This window comes from Rhipicephalus microplus, chromosome 5 (genome assembly GCF_043290135.1).
Source record: "Rhipicephalus microplus isolate Deutch F79 chromosome 5, USDA_Rmic, whole genome shotgun sequence".
In the NCBI taxonomy this organism is placed as follows: Eukaryota; Metazoa; Arthropoda; class Arachnida; order Ixodida; family Ixodidae; genus Rhipicephalus; species Rhipicephalus microplus.
The window spans coordinates 48526665-48545636 of record NC_134704.1 but is presented as its reverse complement, the minus strand read 5'-3'; the positions used below and the strand labels follow the sequence as shown (position 1 = coordinate 48545636).

General features: G+C 45.6%; 1 protein-coding gene and 1 long non-coding RNA gene across 7 annotated transcripts in view; one reads left to right on the top strand and one right to left on the bottom strand.

Moving 5' to 3' along the window:
• The window catches only part of LOC119173877 (uncharacterized), a 229219-nt gene that overhangs the window by 180542 nt on the left and 29705 nt on the right, over positions 1-18972 (bottom strand). For 2 of the 6 annotated variants that reach the window (XM_075895391.1, XM_075895393.1), the window contains exon 1: positions 5501-5844. The exons of 1 other annotated variant lie outside the window; for it this stretch is intronic. The gene's annotated coding sequence lies outside the window, so the exon portion shown is untranslated. Of the gene's footprint in view, positions 1-5500; positions 5852-18972 lie in introns of those variants that run through there. 3 more of the 6 variants (XM_075895396.1, XM_075895395.1, XM_075895394.1) reach the window with 3 other exon arrangements.
• Positions 1-18972, top strand: part of LOC142817771 (uncharacterized) — a 225988-nt gene that overhangs the window by 186712 nt on the left and 20304 nt on the right. The window lies entirely within an intron of this gene.

The window sequence follows — 18972 nt, the reverse complement described above, 5'->3', positions numbered from 1 at the left end:
ACGTAGATGCCTAGTTATACCGAGTTATAACCTGAGGTCACGAACACGGATACGCGGGCGAAGGGATAAATGCAAACGGCAGCGAGGTCGATAGACTATCGGGGAAGAAGGTGAGATAGATAAGGCTACGATAACAGATATCTATAGCGAAGGAATTAAGCCAGCTGCAGGAGGCACGCCGTTTCTTATACTGATTTCGCGCGTTGATAACGAGGGACAAATCACACAGCCAGCCAAAGTGCTGCGCGGGAGGTAGCATATATATGAACAGATAAGAATAACGACAAAGTGCCGTTTAATACACTTCATTATCGCCACGATCTTCGACGCCACCACTGGTGAGTGCTATATACACACTTTCGCTTTCTGTATCGCTTCACGACGCACTTTCCCTTCCGTCTCGTTCGGTTGTCGTTGGATTTCTTCTTAGGGCTGTGCGCCAATAGTGGGAGGATATGTCTAGCGACTTAGATTATGCGGTGTTGCGATTGGGTGCCACGGCGTGACGTCGGTTTCCGGGAGGCCAATGGCGTGTGACGTACCGGCGAAATCACTATAGCTCCCCCCACCCCTTTCCATTCCACACAAAAAGGTGATGCAAGTATGCTTGTATAGGACTTGGCTTCGTATGCAGGTAGCAGACGATCTTATCGGTAGCAGCTAGACGAGGCTGTAGGCTTTCTTGAGGGCGCTAGTTTAATATGCAAAATGAATATAATTATGCAGCGAACATGTGTACTTTAAGGCGGGGGTCTATACGAGCAGCGAAATGATTTGCACGATTTTGTAAAGTTTCTCTAAAATGGCGCTATATAGTATAGACGAGACCGTTTCATGACTTGCGAGGTACCATTAGGTATTATTTGAAGGCAGTGTTTCTCACTATATATGACGGGATCGTGTTGATTATACGAGAAGAATAACCAAATACTGGACGAATGGCTTATGAAGTCAAATAGCAGCATTGTAAAGAGCCAGTGTTGTTGTCAGAGACATGAAGTTGATTGCGTTCGCTAACACTGCATTCCAAACGGAGCCGCCCCTCAAGTTAGTTTCATTGACTTGCAGTGCCTCGTGGTTTTTTCTGGAATGCGACTTCATTTCCACGTTTAGCCATATATATATATATATATATATATATATATATATATATATACTCACAGAGTGCAACGACTACCATGAGCAATCGCTCCTGGTGACGTGTCGTGTCGTCACAAATCTGGCAGCTAAGTGCAAGGTTGGCTCTTATACGTAAGTGTTCGAACCAAATTTACGCCGATACGACAGGGACTGTATAGATGCCGGAAACGAGAGTATTATGAGCATCACTTGTGGGCGCATACAATTTCCCGCTTCAATCCATGAGTATGTAAGCTGTACTCTGTAGACCCGGTTGTTTTAATACCCGTATGAGCAGGGTACACCTAACTATATACAGCTACATAGCCGGAAAGTTGAGTTGATAGACCTGTTTATCACCTACTCTTCGGGACTTGGCAGCTGTCTCCCATAGACTGATCGTCTGTTGCTGATTGAATGGGCGTTGTCTTCTCTTCTTGCACTCAGGTCACATGGATAGCGGGGCTTCGGCAACTTACAGAATGCCCATGAACACCAATATATATATATATATATATATATATATATATATATATATATAAAACATAGGTCGACGAACTCAAGATAACACCGGCTCAGGAAAACTTTGGCGAGTATGAGTATATGAGCGAGTCCAAAGCGAAATATTTCTTAAGTGAGTCTGAGTGCAGGGTCCCACTTTTGTTTGCCGACCTATGTTCACATGTACTCATCTTCAGCGTTTCAGCGAGCCTGATACCTCGGTTGCTCGCGTATACTCACATCTGCTGACACGTATTGAAAAAAGCCGTATCGTTCATATACCATTTCAATATTTGTTGATCAGGGGCGTGAATTACATGGGGGTGCCTCGAACACCCCCCCTCTTTTCTAACCCTTGATAAATATATGCTTTGTTCTCATCTCGTTCAAGAAAATGTCGTTACTGGTTTCAAACAACTCACACCTCCTATTCGAATGTACTATATCCCGGGTGCCAAGAAGAGCACCGACTGCGTGAGATATTGGTGTTAAAGATCGTTGACACCATGATCGAAAAAGCTAATTTTAACCAAATGAATGATCAGTTGACTCCCTTGGAATCATGCAGACTCAGCTCAATGCATGCGTCTGAGTGAATAATATTTTGGTGAGTTTGAGTCCGAGTGAAGAAACGTTTTGTGAGTATGACTCCTATAGAGAGTCCGGCTGGGGAAAATATTGTCCAGCACGTTCGAGAGAGTCTAAAGCACAAAATTTGTTTCATGAATGAGTCTGCGTGAGATCCACAATTTTTGGCCGACCTACGATGCGGAACATTTAATGTTGCAGCACGTTTTGTTCCAGCAATGCATATAGTTTACAAATAGATTGAAGTATATGGCATTCCTTTTTGTGGCACCTCCTTAGCGAACTCACTCAAGTATGCGCTACAACAGCTGAAAGCGGCGTGCATGGTCGTTGTGTCAGACGAAAGCTCTATATAGAGCTTTTGTATAAGCTATATGTTAAATAGGCAGAGATCTGGTGCATTTTACAGCGTAAAGCTTGGGAAATCATCACACGTGCTTCCATATGAACCATTATCGCTGTAATTAAGGATATTAATATGGAACTTTCTCTCGAAGTAACTAGAAATCGTGAAAGTGAACCTTAGGAGCGAACTTTAATGCAATATCTATGCAGTATATATATATATATATATATATATATATATATATATATAATGAAAAATCCAACGAGGATGAGGCGCTATGTTGCTATCAATAGTATTCTTCAGACCACAATAAGTGTTCAAGCGAGCTCGGGAAACACCCACTCAACAAATCACAATAACGTCTAGCAATCGCTGTATCAGTAGGAGTGAACGACGACTAGTTGGATTAAAAGAATAATATTCGTAAGACTTTAACGCGCTCTAAATGTTTGTAAGAGAATATACGTAAAACATGCAGCGCTGACATGGGCAAAAAAACAACAACATCGTAAATGAATGCCTTCAAAGTCTTTCTTTGGTGATACAACTATATCGATACGTGTTATCACCTGATCAACTACAGGTGTATATGCTCTCGAGCATCGGCATAGCGCCGGGTGATTTCTATATCATCTCTGATTTTGATGTTGCAATCACTCCGTCATGGCAGCCATGTTGAAAGTGATTATACAAGCGAACAGACCATTATACAATGCGGAATTATCACTATTATCTATACATATATGCGATTATTGCCTTTTCTATCAGCGTTCTCTATATACAACAGTATAATAATGCTAACGCATGACCACAGTTATAAGCCAAACGCGCGGAAATCACTTGAGTCAATAAATGGGCATACAAATTTTTGTGCGGACAAAAAAGTGCAAATGTTTTATATTATCACTGTTTCGAGTTTTATATGGGTACGCACAGCCTAATTTACGGGAAAGCTATTTATAACATCGACGACTTCCGCACCCCTTATGACGCTTCCTAGCAAGACATCAAAGGGAACAGGCAGTGGTATGACTGTTTTTGGATGGATTCCAAAAGAAAACCCACCAATAGGGAAGCCAAGAAAAGTATATGGGACGCTATGAGCAGTCTATCATTATTCAATAACTATGATATACATTTATATTGTGGTTAGTACGGTATACTGTTAAAACATAACGTCACCCATACCCACCTGATGATGATGATATGTTGTGTTTGACGTCCCCAAACCACCATATGATTATGAGAGACGCTGTAGTGGAGGGCTCCGGAAATTTTGACCACCCGGGGTTCTTTAACGTGCGCCCAAATCTGAGCACACGGGCCTACAACACTTCACCTCCATCGGAGGTGCCGCCGCCACAGCCGGGATTTGATTTCGCGACCTGCAGGTCAGCAGTCGAGTACCTTAACCACTAGACCATCACGGTGGGACACCCATACCTTTCTTGGCCTCACTGTCCATTTTCATCAACTTTTGGGTAAAGCAAAATATATCAAACCTTTAAATAACGCATATTTCGATATTTCTACGATGAACCCATACAGCCCATCTTCCAGGCATTGCGGAGGGCGGCCATTAAAACGCCCCGTCCCAGTCAAAAACAGGATTCGGCTCTGCCGCAATACACCGAAACGATGCGCGCAAGGAGGTACCAAGCGACGTCCTTTCGCAATGCTATTCGAGGATTGCTCCATCGTGTCCTATCTGTCCCTCATCTGTAGATACGAACGCCTAGAGGGCGCGAACTGCGGCACCGCCGACTGAAGCCACCGCCTCTCATTTGGATAAGCGAGTTATATATTGTACGGGAGCCGAATAGTATAACAGTATCCAATGATATACAAGTGTATGAGCGACGCGGAAGTCTTTTACGGGACAGCTTTATCCGAATTTCGACAAGATAAGAAAACTTTACGGTGCCGAACGACGCATTTCGTACTATAACCAAAACGTACGATAATGAGAGCGCTTAAAGTGTGTGTGTTTGTAGGAAGGGGGTTCAGACATGCTGCTGGTTGAGAAACCGGGATAAGGCTATCGCGAACGAGTGTCCTATTGCAACAGTAACCCTCGCCTTCTCCACTGCCGCCGGGATTAAAATGCTGCAGCATACGCTGCGTGATATTTTACGGGCGAAAATAAATTTAACCGAGCCCCCCCTTCGGCATCGCACGCTTTGGGCAACGGACTGTGTAATCGCGGAGATCTGCGGAACGAGATTAAGGGGGAAACGCGCGGCGACATCAGGCCGCGTGACATTCTCAACATGAGCTGTAAATCAACGCGCCCGGCGGCAGGTAGCGGGGCATTAATGAATTGCAAATGCGGCGATATCGTCAAGATGCGGTCGCTCGGCTGTCCGTTTTCCATAACTTTTTTTTAATTTTTTTTCTGCGCGTGGAGTTACCCCCTTTGCCAAAAAACGTAAGAGTTTGCGAGTCGAAAACTGCATTTTCCTCCGTAAAATACGCGAGCATTGGAGACGACTGTCGTGACAGAGCGTCTATACAGACCTCATGTTATATACGCGCGACAGTGGATGATTCAAAAACGTAATCGGAACGCATAAAAAACAAAAAGAAAAAACTGAATACGTTGATGGATATACGAGTGTTAATCAACTATATGCAAATGATTGATTGACTAATCTACTAAGTATTTATTCCTTTCTGCCTGGAAAAAAACGAAACTGAACATTCACATGTTATCTCACCAGGTAACACACCGCTCCTTTATCTATAGTACGATAGCACTGACATCAAGGAGGTAATTTGGAACGAACCCTTTCTACAAATAAAAACGAAGATATATCGCCGATAAGTCAGAAATTGATCTAAAAGAGCTTTCTTGTTGTTGTTTTTTTCCTTTGTCGTGATAGGCTCGGGGCGATAACGAAATATCGTGTAAAGAGAAGGTGTTCCAGAACGAAGTTGCCGGCTTACCTTCGAAGTCTACAGTCGGTGATTTCGGAGCACTGGGATACTAACGTCGTCACAAGTCGTTGATCAGCAGCAAACGAGCGCGCAGTCTCCGTAGCTAACGCGCAAATCCAAGAGCAGACGGCGATAACATGACGGCGCACGAGACGTCACGCGTCGAAAAACATAAAAAAATAAAACGGAGGTAAGATTCTCCTCTGGTACGTCCAGTCGCCGCAATCAGTTGCTCACCGACCGCCAAGCTCCCTCGCGCGCTGTGCCCGCGCGTAGTACTTCTCGCACGATGCCTTGGCCGAGTCGAGGAAAAGAGGCAAGCGCACACCTCAACTCCGCACCGGCTCTGGCAAGCGACTGCACCGAGCCAAACGAAAACGCAAAAAAGGAGCGGTCCCGCGCATAACGAGGCCGCCATGACCGCAAGGCCCCGCCTCTTCGGTACCTAGGGGGCGGAGCGCGTTCCCTAGATTTGCTCCCTAAGTGTTTTTTGATGGTTCCGCCACCTAGCGCTCGCCGTCTGCCCTTTTCCAGAAGGCGCACGCCTCCTCCTCTCTGGCAGGGCTGTTAGGCTCCGTGGTTGTTCAACTATTTCCCCTGTTCGTCGCGTTTCGCTCTCCACATCTCTTTGTTTCTTTTTTTTTAGCGATTTTCGACTACCCTTACCCAAGATGGAGCGCCCAATCTGTTTTCGCTCCGCGGAAGGCTTCAGGCAATGCGCGCCAACGGATTACGCTGATTGGACAGATTAGCGGGGTGAGCTCTTTCTGAAGGCATTCCTCCAGCGTATCTGCGCGTGCCGATATAAGACGATAAGCTGCCGCTTGCACGCCCGCGTGTAAGAAGGGCGCTAGGATGTAGTAGATTAGATCTGCCACGCACTGTCAACGTGGCCCCCGGTGGCCACCGATGTCACCGAACCGCGCTACTGTAACAACTCCGTTTTTTTTTTTTCTCTCGGTGTAGCGTATTGTTCAAGCGGTGGTCGAGGACTTTCAACAGTTCTGATAACACTCGTGTAGCGGGAAAGTCGTTAAGATTTCAGCGTTTTTTTGATTAGGATTAAGGTAGAGGATATAGAATCTGCAGCTGCTGCATACCTGTGTCATCAGCGGGGGCGGTATCTTTATAACGGCCCATTTCACTATCTATTTGTTTGTTTTTTTTTCACCTTTTCCTATTGCTTCCGACGGTATCGAGCAGCTCTTATCTTTACCATTGGTTGCTCGCCTCACCGGATGATGATAAGAATCGGAAAGTACATTACTCTTGAATAAACAGAGCCTCAGATATTGTACCGGCTGAAGTTGATGCCTGGGCGTGGTTTGTTTCCAGGAGTGTATCAGACAGTCTTCAGATGTGGAAATCTAAATGTCAACAAACCTTACGGGTCTTCCTGCTTGCGCCAAATCTTATAGGCAGTGCATAGATTTCAGATGGTGATATTACCGATGTCGACCCTGATATCAGGACAATCAGTGTTGATACTCAACAATGCACACTATATATGCCTCGAATCATATCCTGTTGGCTATACTCTCTCTGAACAACGCCTTATGTCGTCTTCTTCTGGATTATCGCTGTCATACAGGTAACATGCCTGAGTGTAACAGGTTTATCTAATCACATAGTTGCATGCAAAACTATAGTATAAAGATGTTTGTCTGGTGTGCGAAAAAAATGTGTAGGCTTAAGTTAGAACAGAAATGAACGTTGATATGTGGGGTTTAACATCCCAAATACCAAATGATTAGGAGAGACACCATAGTGGAGGGCTCCGGAAATTTCGTCCACCTGGGGTTCTTTAACGTGCACCCAAATCTGAGCACACAGGCCTACAGCATTTTCGCCTCCATCGAAAATGCAGCCGCCGCAGCCGGGACTCGATCCCGCGACCTGCGGGTTAGCAGCCGTGTGCCTTAGCCACAAGACCACCGCGGCGCGGCAGAAATGAACGTTGATTATACAGTTCTGAGATGAAGTATTCTCAAAACTCATTTTGTTTACAATTTACAATTAATCTCCTGCTTCTAATATTTATTCAAAATGCGTGGTAGATTGCAAGGGCGAAAGCGGATGACTGCTTGTTATGAGATGTGCGCCATTGCGATGCTAACCATGCATCTTTCGTGCACGGCCTCTGTGCATCGCCTCTCTATATAAACTTACGAAACAATAGTTATTCTTCGAAAACACGAACTTAATAAAACTGATTCATAATGATAATATGAAGAAGTTTTAGACATGCTTATGTAAAGAACGAGTGCTGCTGTATAGAAGGTGTACTCAGGTCCCGGATAAGGTGCCAGATGGCCAGGAAACCGTGGACGAAAACGATCTGATTTCCCGTGGTTATATCCTGCTTTTTACCTAGAACATGGCTAAGAGAGATACTGATCATTCAGAGGGACGATTATGACTTGATAGCGAAGACGGAATTGTTTGTCTAGTTGTATGGGCGTATACAAAACGTTAGCGCCACGTATATATTCATCTTCTTTATCAACAGTATATTATATGAACACTTTTGAAACAAAACGAATGTTCAGTTATAGTTTGTATACAGTTTGTATACGCGTCTGTTACTCTTTAAATGCAGTTGCTATTCGAGAAGCATAGTAGAGATGCATTAGCAGAAAAGACGAACTTAATTTTAGCGCGTACGCGTCCCGCCAGTTACGCACTTCGTGCGTAACTTCGTGGTTGAACCACATCCAAACACTCCGTGGTTGAACCACATCCAACCACATCCAAACACTCCAAACATCCAAACCACATCAAACACTTCGTGGTTGAACCACATCCAACCACATCCAAACACTCCAAACATCCAAACCACATCAAACACTTCGTGGTTGAACCACATCCAAGTGCTTTACGAATGATATACCACGGTGACGTCTTATTTGTCGGTATTGTTTTAAAAAGGGCACATAATCATGACTTCACCATGAAGCAACTAGCTCCAATCATTGACTATCATGGGGAGCGTGATGAATCAGCTGTAGTTTTGCAGGACCACTCAAATGAGTACACTAGACCCACCAGTGTCGAGTTTCGCTTTTAACCGCATGCTGCAGCCGTGCATTATATAGGTTGTTATGTTAGACCTAACTGGTCATAAAAGATATGAAAATGTGGGAGCCACTTGCTCCAGCCATCAATGAATTTATCAGTTTCTCAGGTTTTCTGCCTGTCGGGACGACGCGGCGCAAATGGGCGGACAAGGGAACACAAGCTATATTTAAAAATTAAGATGGAGAGCATTTGCCTGCGCATTGCCATGCACGTCAAATTAAGGACAGCGAATAGATCATTCGTATTACATTTCCTCTGTGAAGGTATGCTTGAGAATTATTTTTAAGTAATTACGTAGCTTTATTAGCACGTAGAAAAAAATTGCGTGAATTCGATTGGTATACCGTGGGTTTCATAGAAAGCGGAGTTGTAGAAAACGTGAATGTGTGTGTGGTTGTTTGTTCTTATTTATTTCTATCCACCTCTCTTTCCAATCACCCATTTTCTCACTTCATGCAGGCAGAATATATATCATACCTAACACTAACATTCATTGAATTCAATTCAGTTTCAATTTATGTAGGCTTCAGTTACATAATACGTATATAAATTCCTTCCTATTTTCTCTCTACAACAACAGCAAAAGCCTTTGGGTGCCTCATTGACTTGGGCGTCATAATAGCGCTGTAATGCTTTGTATATATATATTTTTTTGAGCCCGTGATGACCTGATGCGTATCCTTACAGGGTATGAATATAGCTTTCTGGAATAATAATGGAACTTTGCGCACGTCCTGTGAACTGCATATCTCTGTCGGGCCTTTTTCGCGCTGCGCTGCATATTAAAGGCACACTAAAGAGAAACAATGACTTGGTTTAGATTCACCAATAACACTCTGAGGTTATAACATGATATGTTTCACTGTGATAAGCTCATTATTTGCGGGAAATGTCATGGCTGACGTTTCATTTTGAAATGTCATGCCGAAATCACTAAGTGTGACGTCGGAAATTTCAAAGCGTATTTTTCGTATTTTCGAAATAGTGCATGGCTCGGTAAAATTTTCTGAAACTTCGTAAATGCTGGGTATGGCACCCACAGTTGACTATATGTATATACTTCATTTTTATCGACCATAAGCTACATAGGACCCAATAGACGCCTTCGAAATATATGACGTCACGATGTTTGCTGCCAGAACCTCAAGGTGGCGTCTCCTCCCGTGTTTTTTTTGTTTGTTTGTTTGTCTTCGCGTGTTTTCTCCCTTTCCAAGCGCCGTGTCGCGACAAGAGCGGTGTTTTCGGGATTGCTTAAATTGTAATACACGAAAAATCGTCTTGCTCTTTCGTGTTCTTTCAAGAAGTTTTCGTTGACATGGTGTGGCTCGTGAATATAAAACTTTGTAGCGCGCACACAGAACATAAAGGCTGTGCATTGATGGACTAGGTATCCACAGCTTTTCATCGAGAGCCCCCCTGGGTGCCCCAAGAAATCCACTCTGGGCTGTCTTAAAAACGCGTGACATCCACTCCCTCAAAATGCACTATACTTGTTTGATAATGCACCAACTGGCCTCAAACAAAGAGTGTGATTGTATACAGAAGAAATTTTCATTTTGTAAGTTTTTTTTTTTCATAGCGAAGTGCTATGAGGTTGTGGTGGATCACGTCCGTGGAAAAGAGACGTGTAGAGCAACAGCCGTCGGCGAAGCAATTAACTCTACAAATCGATCATTACTGCGTCGACGTAGGGAAGAAGCAACTATGAAGGCGTACACGATTTCGCCAACATGGGAGGATGACAGAAACGATTTTGGCTCAAGCACAACACCACTTTATAGCAAACGAACCTGTCATCCCATTTTTGTACAGGCAGAACTACCGAGTCTCAAGTGTAGAAACAGCCGTTGGCCGCCACGGTGAGACAGTGTGTGCTTCAAGAGTGACAGAAATGCTGGGATCTTCGAGTGCATGTCCCTTTATTTGCACATTGTGGTGAAGAATGATAAGAGAAAACATCACTATATGAAGTGAAGACTGACTATATATATATATCTTGTGTGTGTGTGTGTGTGTGTGTGTGTGTGTGTGTGTGTGTGTGTGTGTGTGTGTGTGTGTGTGTGTGTGTGTGTGCAGTTCGCTTAGGGGAATTGTATTGTGAAAACGCATCTAGCCTGACAAGGCATCTGCCCCTTGTACAGTTCCGCCATGGCAGTCTATAGTGGCTAAGGCACTCGGCTGCTGAACCGCAGGTCGTGGGATCGAATCCCAGCTGCGGCGGCTGCATTTTCGATAAAGGCGAACATGCTGCAGGCCCGTATGTGTGCTCAGATTTTGGCGCAAGTTAAGGAACCCCAGGTGGTCAAAATTTCCGGAGCCCTCAACTACGGTGTCTCTCACAATCATATGGTGGTTTTGGGACGTTAAACCCCACATATCAATTATGCTCCCCGTAAACCCATAATCCCACTAGAATGCCGCAACTCTCAGTGTAAAATTAACAGTGAATAATGAAATGATGCAAAATGCGAGTTTCTACATGCAAGTAACAATTGTATGATAAATCATGCCATATATAACAGAGTTGGCCCATGCAATGACGTAAATAGTGCTTAGTAAAAGCGTCACCATATTTTTTTCCCCTTTTTTGGTTGCGTTCTGAGCCTGTCAGTGCGCCGGCGTATATACTCGCAACCTTGGATGGAATCATTAACTCGCATGAGAATTTGATGCGGCTGACTTTTGTCCGTCACTGAATACAAGCAAGTGGAATAACTGTACAATAAATAATAGCCGGAATAACGTTTTAACATACACGAACACCAAGCGGAAAACTAAAATATGAAATATACGGCGACGTTTTGAACCCGCGTGGCCGTCCACGATGTCCATCACGCCGAAGAGTCAACAGGTCAATCGAAGCACGCGCCGGACAGGTACGCATCGTAATATGCTCTATTCTGTAGCACTGCACTGCTACATCGTATAGCATCCCTGTGTGCAGAGCTCAGCGGTAATCAAACAAATAGTTTTACCGCTGCTATATGGCATGACGAGCGATAGTAAAATGCGTGTAGAAATCAGTACCGAATATCCACGATTTTAACACACTAATTAAAAAATGCATGCTTCACTATCTGAAGAAGATAACATTCTGAGCGAAACAAATTAGGAAATGACGACAGCCGTCCAAACGGCCATGACTATAGAAGCATAAAGGTGGATGTTCTTGCTGATGGGGAGTAAAAAAAAAAAAACGAGAAATACATTTACACAGTGTTTACAGTAATGCCATATATAGCAATGTTAGAGATCGTGACTATGGCTCAAAAAATCTTCTTCGTCGTGTTCTTTGGTCAGTCATAATTACTAGCACACATTTAAACACAATTCATTCACGTCTGGTATGCTTTTCGTCGCCTCATCGTCTGTTGGATTTATTTCATTGTATCTGCCAGAGAAACCAGCCACTTCAAAAATAATTTCTTTTTCTTTTTCATGATAGAGTGAATGGTACATGAGATATTTATACTCCTCCCCCCACACACTTTATCTCTATGAACAGCCAGACACGTCGATTCTCGTTATCCTATGAAGGAAGGAAAGATTGCTTTTCTGTATGCGTTTATGCGTAAGCATGTTTTTTTTTTTTGCCACACGCCTTCCTTTTTGTGGAAAAGCCAATTTTGCGCTTTAGAAGGTCTGGTCAGTCATGACCACATCTTTATTGGAATAATTAATCTTTCCTCCTCTTACTATAGTTTCGAATATAGTGAATACACTAGCCATTCAATTAAAAATACTCAACAGCAACAGCGATTGTGCCTACAGACTAGTTAAGTATACCCTTATGAAAATGAATTTTGAGAGTCTATAATGTGCAGCTAATGCACACCTAATGAGTCAGTAGATTGACATTAGACCTGCAAAGCCTAATGTCTCTTAGCATCAGGTGTGCAATGGAGACTCAGATGACAGCATGCACCAGGATTTCTGATGATAAAAGTACGCAGATTTTCCAGTGCGTGTCCTAATGTCAAAACACATTACAATGAAAACTATTTGCGTTAATCTCTTATAGCCAACAAAAACTCAATTTCTTACTACTAAATGTAATAATCACGGGAATTCTAGATCCCAAAACCACTATATGATTACAAAGAACGCCCTAGTGGAGTGCTTCAGAAATTTCGACGATCTCTTAACGTACACCTAAGTCTAATTCAATTGCTTGCTGATCTCGACATTCACGTGCATGTTGTCTTTCGGAAATATAAAACACTATACGGTTTGTATTCCCATAGATTTTCGATCACGTTTCAGTAAATATAAGATTGACATGAAGAGAATGTGTAAATCAGTTACGCAACAACAACAACAACAACAACAACAACAACAATAATAATAATAATAATAATAATAATAATAATAATAATAATAATAATAATAATAATAATAATAATAATAATAATAATAATAATAATAATTCATATATAGTCATTCGACTCCTTTTAGCGTAAGCACTGATGTACGCTATGTGACCAAGATAAAAAATGCGTATACTGACTGGGAGTGTGCGAATTGTGCGTTTTGCAACTGAATCCACAATGAATAGTCATCAATTAGTCATCGAAAGCTATCGAATGCTGTTCGAATAGCTTTCAAAGATTAAGTAGACCATATTCAAGACAGTCCTAAACATTTGAACATTTTATTTAACTGGCACATTTGAGATATTCGCAAACGTCTGCCAAATGATATTAGAGCTAGTTCTAATACACTCAAAATACCATAAATATGAAAACTGAAGTAAGCTCGTATACATCAGGGACTGGTGCCTTCGTAATATATTTTACCTGTAGGTTGAAATACAGCACTCTCTTAGGTTATCAATGTGAGACCTTGTCGCCAAATATATAAAACTGAGACGCAAAAGCTAAGCAATTTTCAACTAAACACCGCCGATACAGCTAAGGATGTAATGAAGCAGATTCACCTGTTATCACAACATAGCTTGCGAACGAAAAGCGAGTATCACTCGGCATTGATTGAAACACGCTTTTGCAAAATACACATTTGCAAGAACAATTTACGTAAACGAAACACTAGCCTCTGTATACTCATGAAGCTGTGATCAGTCGTGTCCCCACCTTCAGATATTGCAAGATGAGAACAGGAACTGATGGATTCGATACAATTTCACCACAGTAAAAAGTGAGCAAGAATGGATTTCTCAGAATAAACATGTTCATTCGACAATAATTATCGATAGTCTCGTAAAAGCTCGTGTTACGTGCAAGTGTTAAAACAGGAAAAATAATTTTAAGCTGTTCAAAGGCATTGCTTTTTTCGGAGTTCTCCCGTCGATTTTGATTATATAAAAACTCTCCAGTATTTCGAATATTTTTGAGAATGTAAAATTTGATTCGTCATTCGAAATTTTCGAATATTCGCACACCTTTAGTACTGATCTTTCTCCTTCTAGCGGGAGCTTTGTTGGCTACTTTTCCATATATTTAGCCGTGTACGGCCTTCAAGAAATCGCTAACGAATTGTGAAAATTGACGGAGCCGTAGTAGTTTCGGCAAATATTTTTCATCTTGGCCGGCGCCCATCACTGCTTTTTTTTCACCTGTGTTTCATCCTGACCAAATGAGATTCCGTCAAGCCCTCGACTTTATGAACGTTTTAGATGCGGAAGCATCTTATACTCGCGCCTTGTAGTGCGCCGTCCGCGCCGTCCGCGCCGTCCGCACCGCTTCTCGAACATTCGACAGCTGACGCGCGCGCATGCGCCGTCGCGCCGTCGCCCACCATCTGTGCCGCGCGCGCTTCTCCTTCGAGAACATTCGACAGCTGACAGCGCATGCGCCGTCGCCATCTGTGCCGCGCGCGCGCTTCTCCTTCGAGAACATTCGACAGCTGACAGCGCATGCGCCGTCGCTCTGTATATATACTCAAGGTCGGCGCTCGCTCGCTCAGTTGCCGCTCGTCGGTTGGTTTGTACGGCGCGTCGACGTCCAAGGTCGCGGTGAAATGAATTCCAACGAATCCACAAACACAATGATCGACGTCCCTTCGACCAGCGCCGCCCTTTCGCATACGTGTGTACGTGTTCACTCATTTAACACCCCCTCCTACAACCACGTTAACCAATTTAGCCATCGACCCAAGTAAGTCGCACTTTAACACCCCGTTAACCAATTATATGCTCCGCATCCTCCTCAGTGTTCCCCCGAGGGAAGCTGCGGGCAATTTTTTTTAATTTGCACACATTTGGCTGGAAAAATGGCTGAATGTCGCAAAAATGAACACCGCATCGGAAAAGAGTACGACCAACCTTATTATAAGTTTACTGAGCCGAAACTTCGACGCTGCTTTGGCAGAGTGACAGTGCTAATTTCGTACCGTGTATTGTATGTTTTATACAAAAATGCCATTCCGGGCACGGACACTGCTCTCCAAGCTCATTAGGTCGTGGCTCTAAATTCACTTGATGACGTCAGCTAAGCGATCACTTTTCAACACTATCGATCGAAGTTCTAGCATATACGATCTCCTTCCTGTTTGCGGGTCTGCGTTTTTTTTTCTTTTTTTATTATAATCACATACATTACTGGCAGCAAAACAATCGAGCAAGCCCGGCGAAGCTATACTGAATCGTGGCATTGGGGACGCTGCTATTGATTGGGTGTGGGTGAAGTGGTGTAGTGTGGTTTGGTGGGGAAGGGGGGAGGGGAGTAAGCGGGGCATGTGCCCCTTTTGGTCACCCTGCTAACTCCTATGATCGTATGTATAACCACCGTATCACATCGGAGAACCTTTGTCCATCCAGACTCAACTGTAGTGGCTCAAATGTCCAGGCCGATGAAAGATGACGCGCAGCCACAATGACAAAGGCCATAGGCGCTACGAAAAAACCAGGTACGTAAACAAAAATTGAGAGAGAGAGAGATATTGGTGGGTTCGCAGCTAGTTCTCCTGACGCCAACGCCATTTTGGGGCCAGACAGGCGGCCGTACCTCATTTCTAATTGAAAGAAAGAAAAAGAAATACTGCCAGATATACGAAAACCCCCGCGAAATGCACGACGCGGAAGAAGTACACGAGACGAGTTGAGGGGAAACGAATGGATGCGTGAGCGAGGAGGAAGAGAGAGTGCTGTGGCGCCGCCACTTACCGGGGCAATTTGCTCCCCTGTACGTGACGGGCACGCAGAGACGGACGTCGTGGTCATCGTCATCATCGTTGCGTCGCCCGCGTAAAGGACCTCGTGGCGTTATCAGGGCATTCAGTATATATATATTAGGAAGCGCGTTATCTCCCTCGCCACATGCAACCTCCTCTCCAATCAGTCCGCGCTTTCTTCTAGCTTATTCTCAATATATTAGCCTTGCACGTGTGTATATACGACGAGTAGCTGTAGAAAAAAAAAACCTACAGGGTATACACACTACGCTCTTTGCTACACACTGCTCCAGAGTACACTAGTTTACTTCACATAACCGCTTTACACTATAGACAGAAGAACGCAACACTACACTGCATTAGCGGCATGCTTGAAGAGCATTTCGCTTTATATATAAGCAGACTGGCATACTTCAATGAGACCGTGGGTATATATAGTTAAGAAAGTTTGCTAGTGCACATACGAGTGTATATACTATAACGTGTGTGCGTCGTGGTTATGCAGCGGTTAATGTGCTCGGCTGCTGTTACTAAGGTAGCAAGTTCGATCCCGGGCACGGCGGTCACATTTCAATAAAGGCGAAATGGTAGATGCCCTGTTGGACGTGGCACGTTAAAGATTACCAAACGGTCGAAATTTCCGGAGCAATCCGCTACGGCATCTCTCGTATTTATACCGTGGTTTGTGGACGTTGAACCGCAGATATTAGTATACTGTAATAACTTGCAAGTCCATGATCATCTCACGGGTGACCGCGTCTGCAAGGCGAGATACAAGACTCCTTACATAGTCAAGCGTCGCCGCCTAGAGCGAAAGCGGCGTGAAGAAGAGCAAGCGGCCGCGGCGTCCGACAGCATCTACAACAGCGGCATTAGCACCGAAGGCAACGGAGGTTACTACAATCATTATCCGGCGTTTGACAGTCATTCATCCAACGCCACCCGAAGAGGACGCTCGACAAGCCGAGACGCGAGAGGCGGCGGCGGTAAATCCCGGTCCCGCTCTCGCAGCCGGACACCAAGGCCGAGAAGCATGTCGAAGACGCGCGGTGGCGCCGTTCCGGGCGCCGCAGCTGTCAACCAAGGCACCCAACAAAGTCAGCAGCATCAGACGTGGCGGCAGCCGCAACAACAAGGACCCATGTGCACATGGCAGCAGGTGAGATGGGCGGATGTAGCCGCCTGTCGCGCCGGCGGCGCTGTTTCGGCGGGACGTCCTGGCGGTCCCGCCGTCGGTGGCGGCGGTGGGAGCGAGCTCAAGCTAGCGGTAGAGCGAGCGCTAGAACAACGCCTAGGACCATTACAATCGATAATTTCAGAGCTGAAACGCGAGAACGCCGCCCTTAGAGCGGAAAATTCCAAATTGAAAGGAGAGGCTCCACGAATGCAACAACCGCAGCAACAGTCGACGGCGCCGCCACCACCGACGCCTCGGTCTTCGACTCCGTCGAGACCCGAGGCGGCGGGGACGGAGACGGATGACGAGAGCAGTTCGGGAGAGGGGGCAGGCGGACGCGAAGACCGCCCGTGTACCGCGAAAAGGATAGCACTAGATCCTGCCAGGCACGAATCCACACAGCGGTTTGGCCGTTATGATAAGCTACAGAAACAAATCGATACTATAGAGACCAGCCTCGATGAACGTTTAGCTAAACAGGTGGCTCAGATGAATGACATGTTCAATAGTGCGATAGCTAAGCTCTCTGAACAAATGACACAAATGCTCACCGCGCACACGGCGCGCATAGAAAACATTGAAGCGCGACTCCCGCCATCTGCGGGCAGACCGATTAGAACGGTGAGTAAGCCCTACGCTAGACAGCAACAGAGTCAGCAGCAGCAGAACGCGCTGCCAGACGCCGAGCCGCAGATTCAGCCGCACCCCAGTCGCCTCGACGGCGATGGGCTAAATTAAACACAAGCATCACCATGGCTAGACACGCGCACACTCACACTAACACTCACAAACAACAGTACACGATCTGGCAGTGGAACTGCCGGGGATATAGGAGGAAGCGGGGAAATCTCGAGCAATTTATTCGAAGCCGTGAGACGAAACCGGACATTATCCTTTTGCAGGAAACAAATTATCCGGCAAAACTAGCTGGTTACAAAGCCATAAATGCGGCCGCGGCGGACAACAGGCGGAAAGAAAAACGTGCTACACAGCGCTCGGCGCGTGGTGGGGCGCCGGGGGCGGCCGCGGGTCGCCGAAGGCGGAGCGATCCGCTCTCTTCGTCGGCGCGACCGCGGTCGCTGTCGTCGCCCCCGCCGCGTCCGGCGCCGGTCGCCGCCGTGCTAGTTAGACGTAACATCACGGTGGCGCAGCGCGAACTTGAGTGCGTAAGGATACCGCATGTTTTTGTAGAATTAATTCCTAAGCGCGGCCGAGGCCTGTTTGTACTTAACGTCTACAGTAAACCCACGCTACAGCACCGATTTGGGGAGCTGCTCCGGAGAGCAAGCACGGCCGCCAACGGCGCACCTCTGCTAGTTGCAGGTGATTTTAATGCGCCCCATGGGGCCTGGGGATACACGCGTGAAACGCTCAAGGGCAAACACCTTTGGGAAGACTCGCAAGACCAACGGCTTGAACTGATCGTGAACCCCGCCGATCCGACGCGCCGGGGTAACAGCGTGAGCGCAGACACGCTACCGGACCTCGCGTTCGTGTCGAATGTCACCGCGGCGTCTTGGCAAAACACGCAGGAGGACTTAGGGAGTGACCACTCTCTGATAGAGATTACGGTAGACACGGGCCTGAGCGTTCGTAGAACATACTCTGAAAGCACAGGCCGTAAACTCAAATTAGTGCAGTGGGACGCGTTCCGCAAACAGCGAGCAGAAGGCGGGCGAGGCGACGAGCCGATCACGGATATAGACGAGTGGACCGCGACGCTCAATCGGGACGTAGACGCGGTAACGTGCCACATCCCGCCCGAAGCGAAGCTCGAAGTAATCGACAGCAGGCTCCTACACATGTGGGAAGCAAAGCAAGCCCTACTCAAGAGGTGGAAGCGCCAAAGACATAACCGGGCGTTGAGAAAACGCATAGCACGGTTAGACAGAGAAATTGAGGAACATGCGTTCCAAGTCTGTAGGTCACAATGGGAAGACCTGTGCAACGGCCTCGAGCGACAGATGCGCGGGGCGAGTGCTTGGCGCCTTTTCCGGCACCTATTGGATCCGGAAGATACTCGTGCCGCTCAAGGCCATAAAACTCGGAGACTTGTGAACGATCATAAAGGCGATGACCTTCTCGGTGCAATACGTGA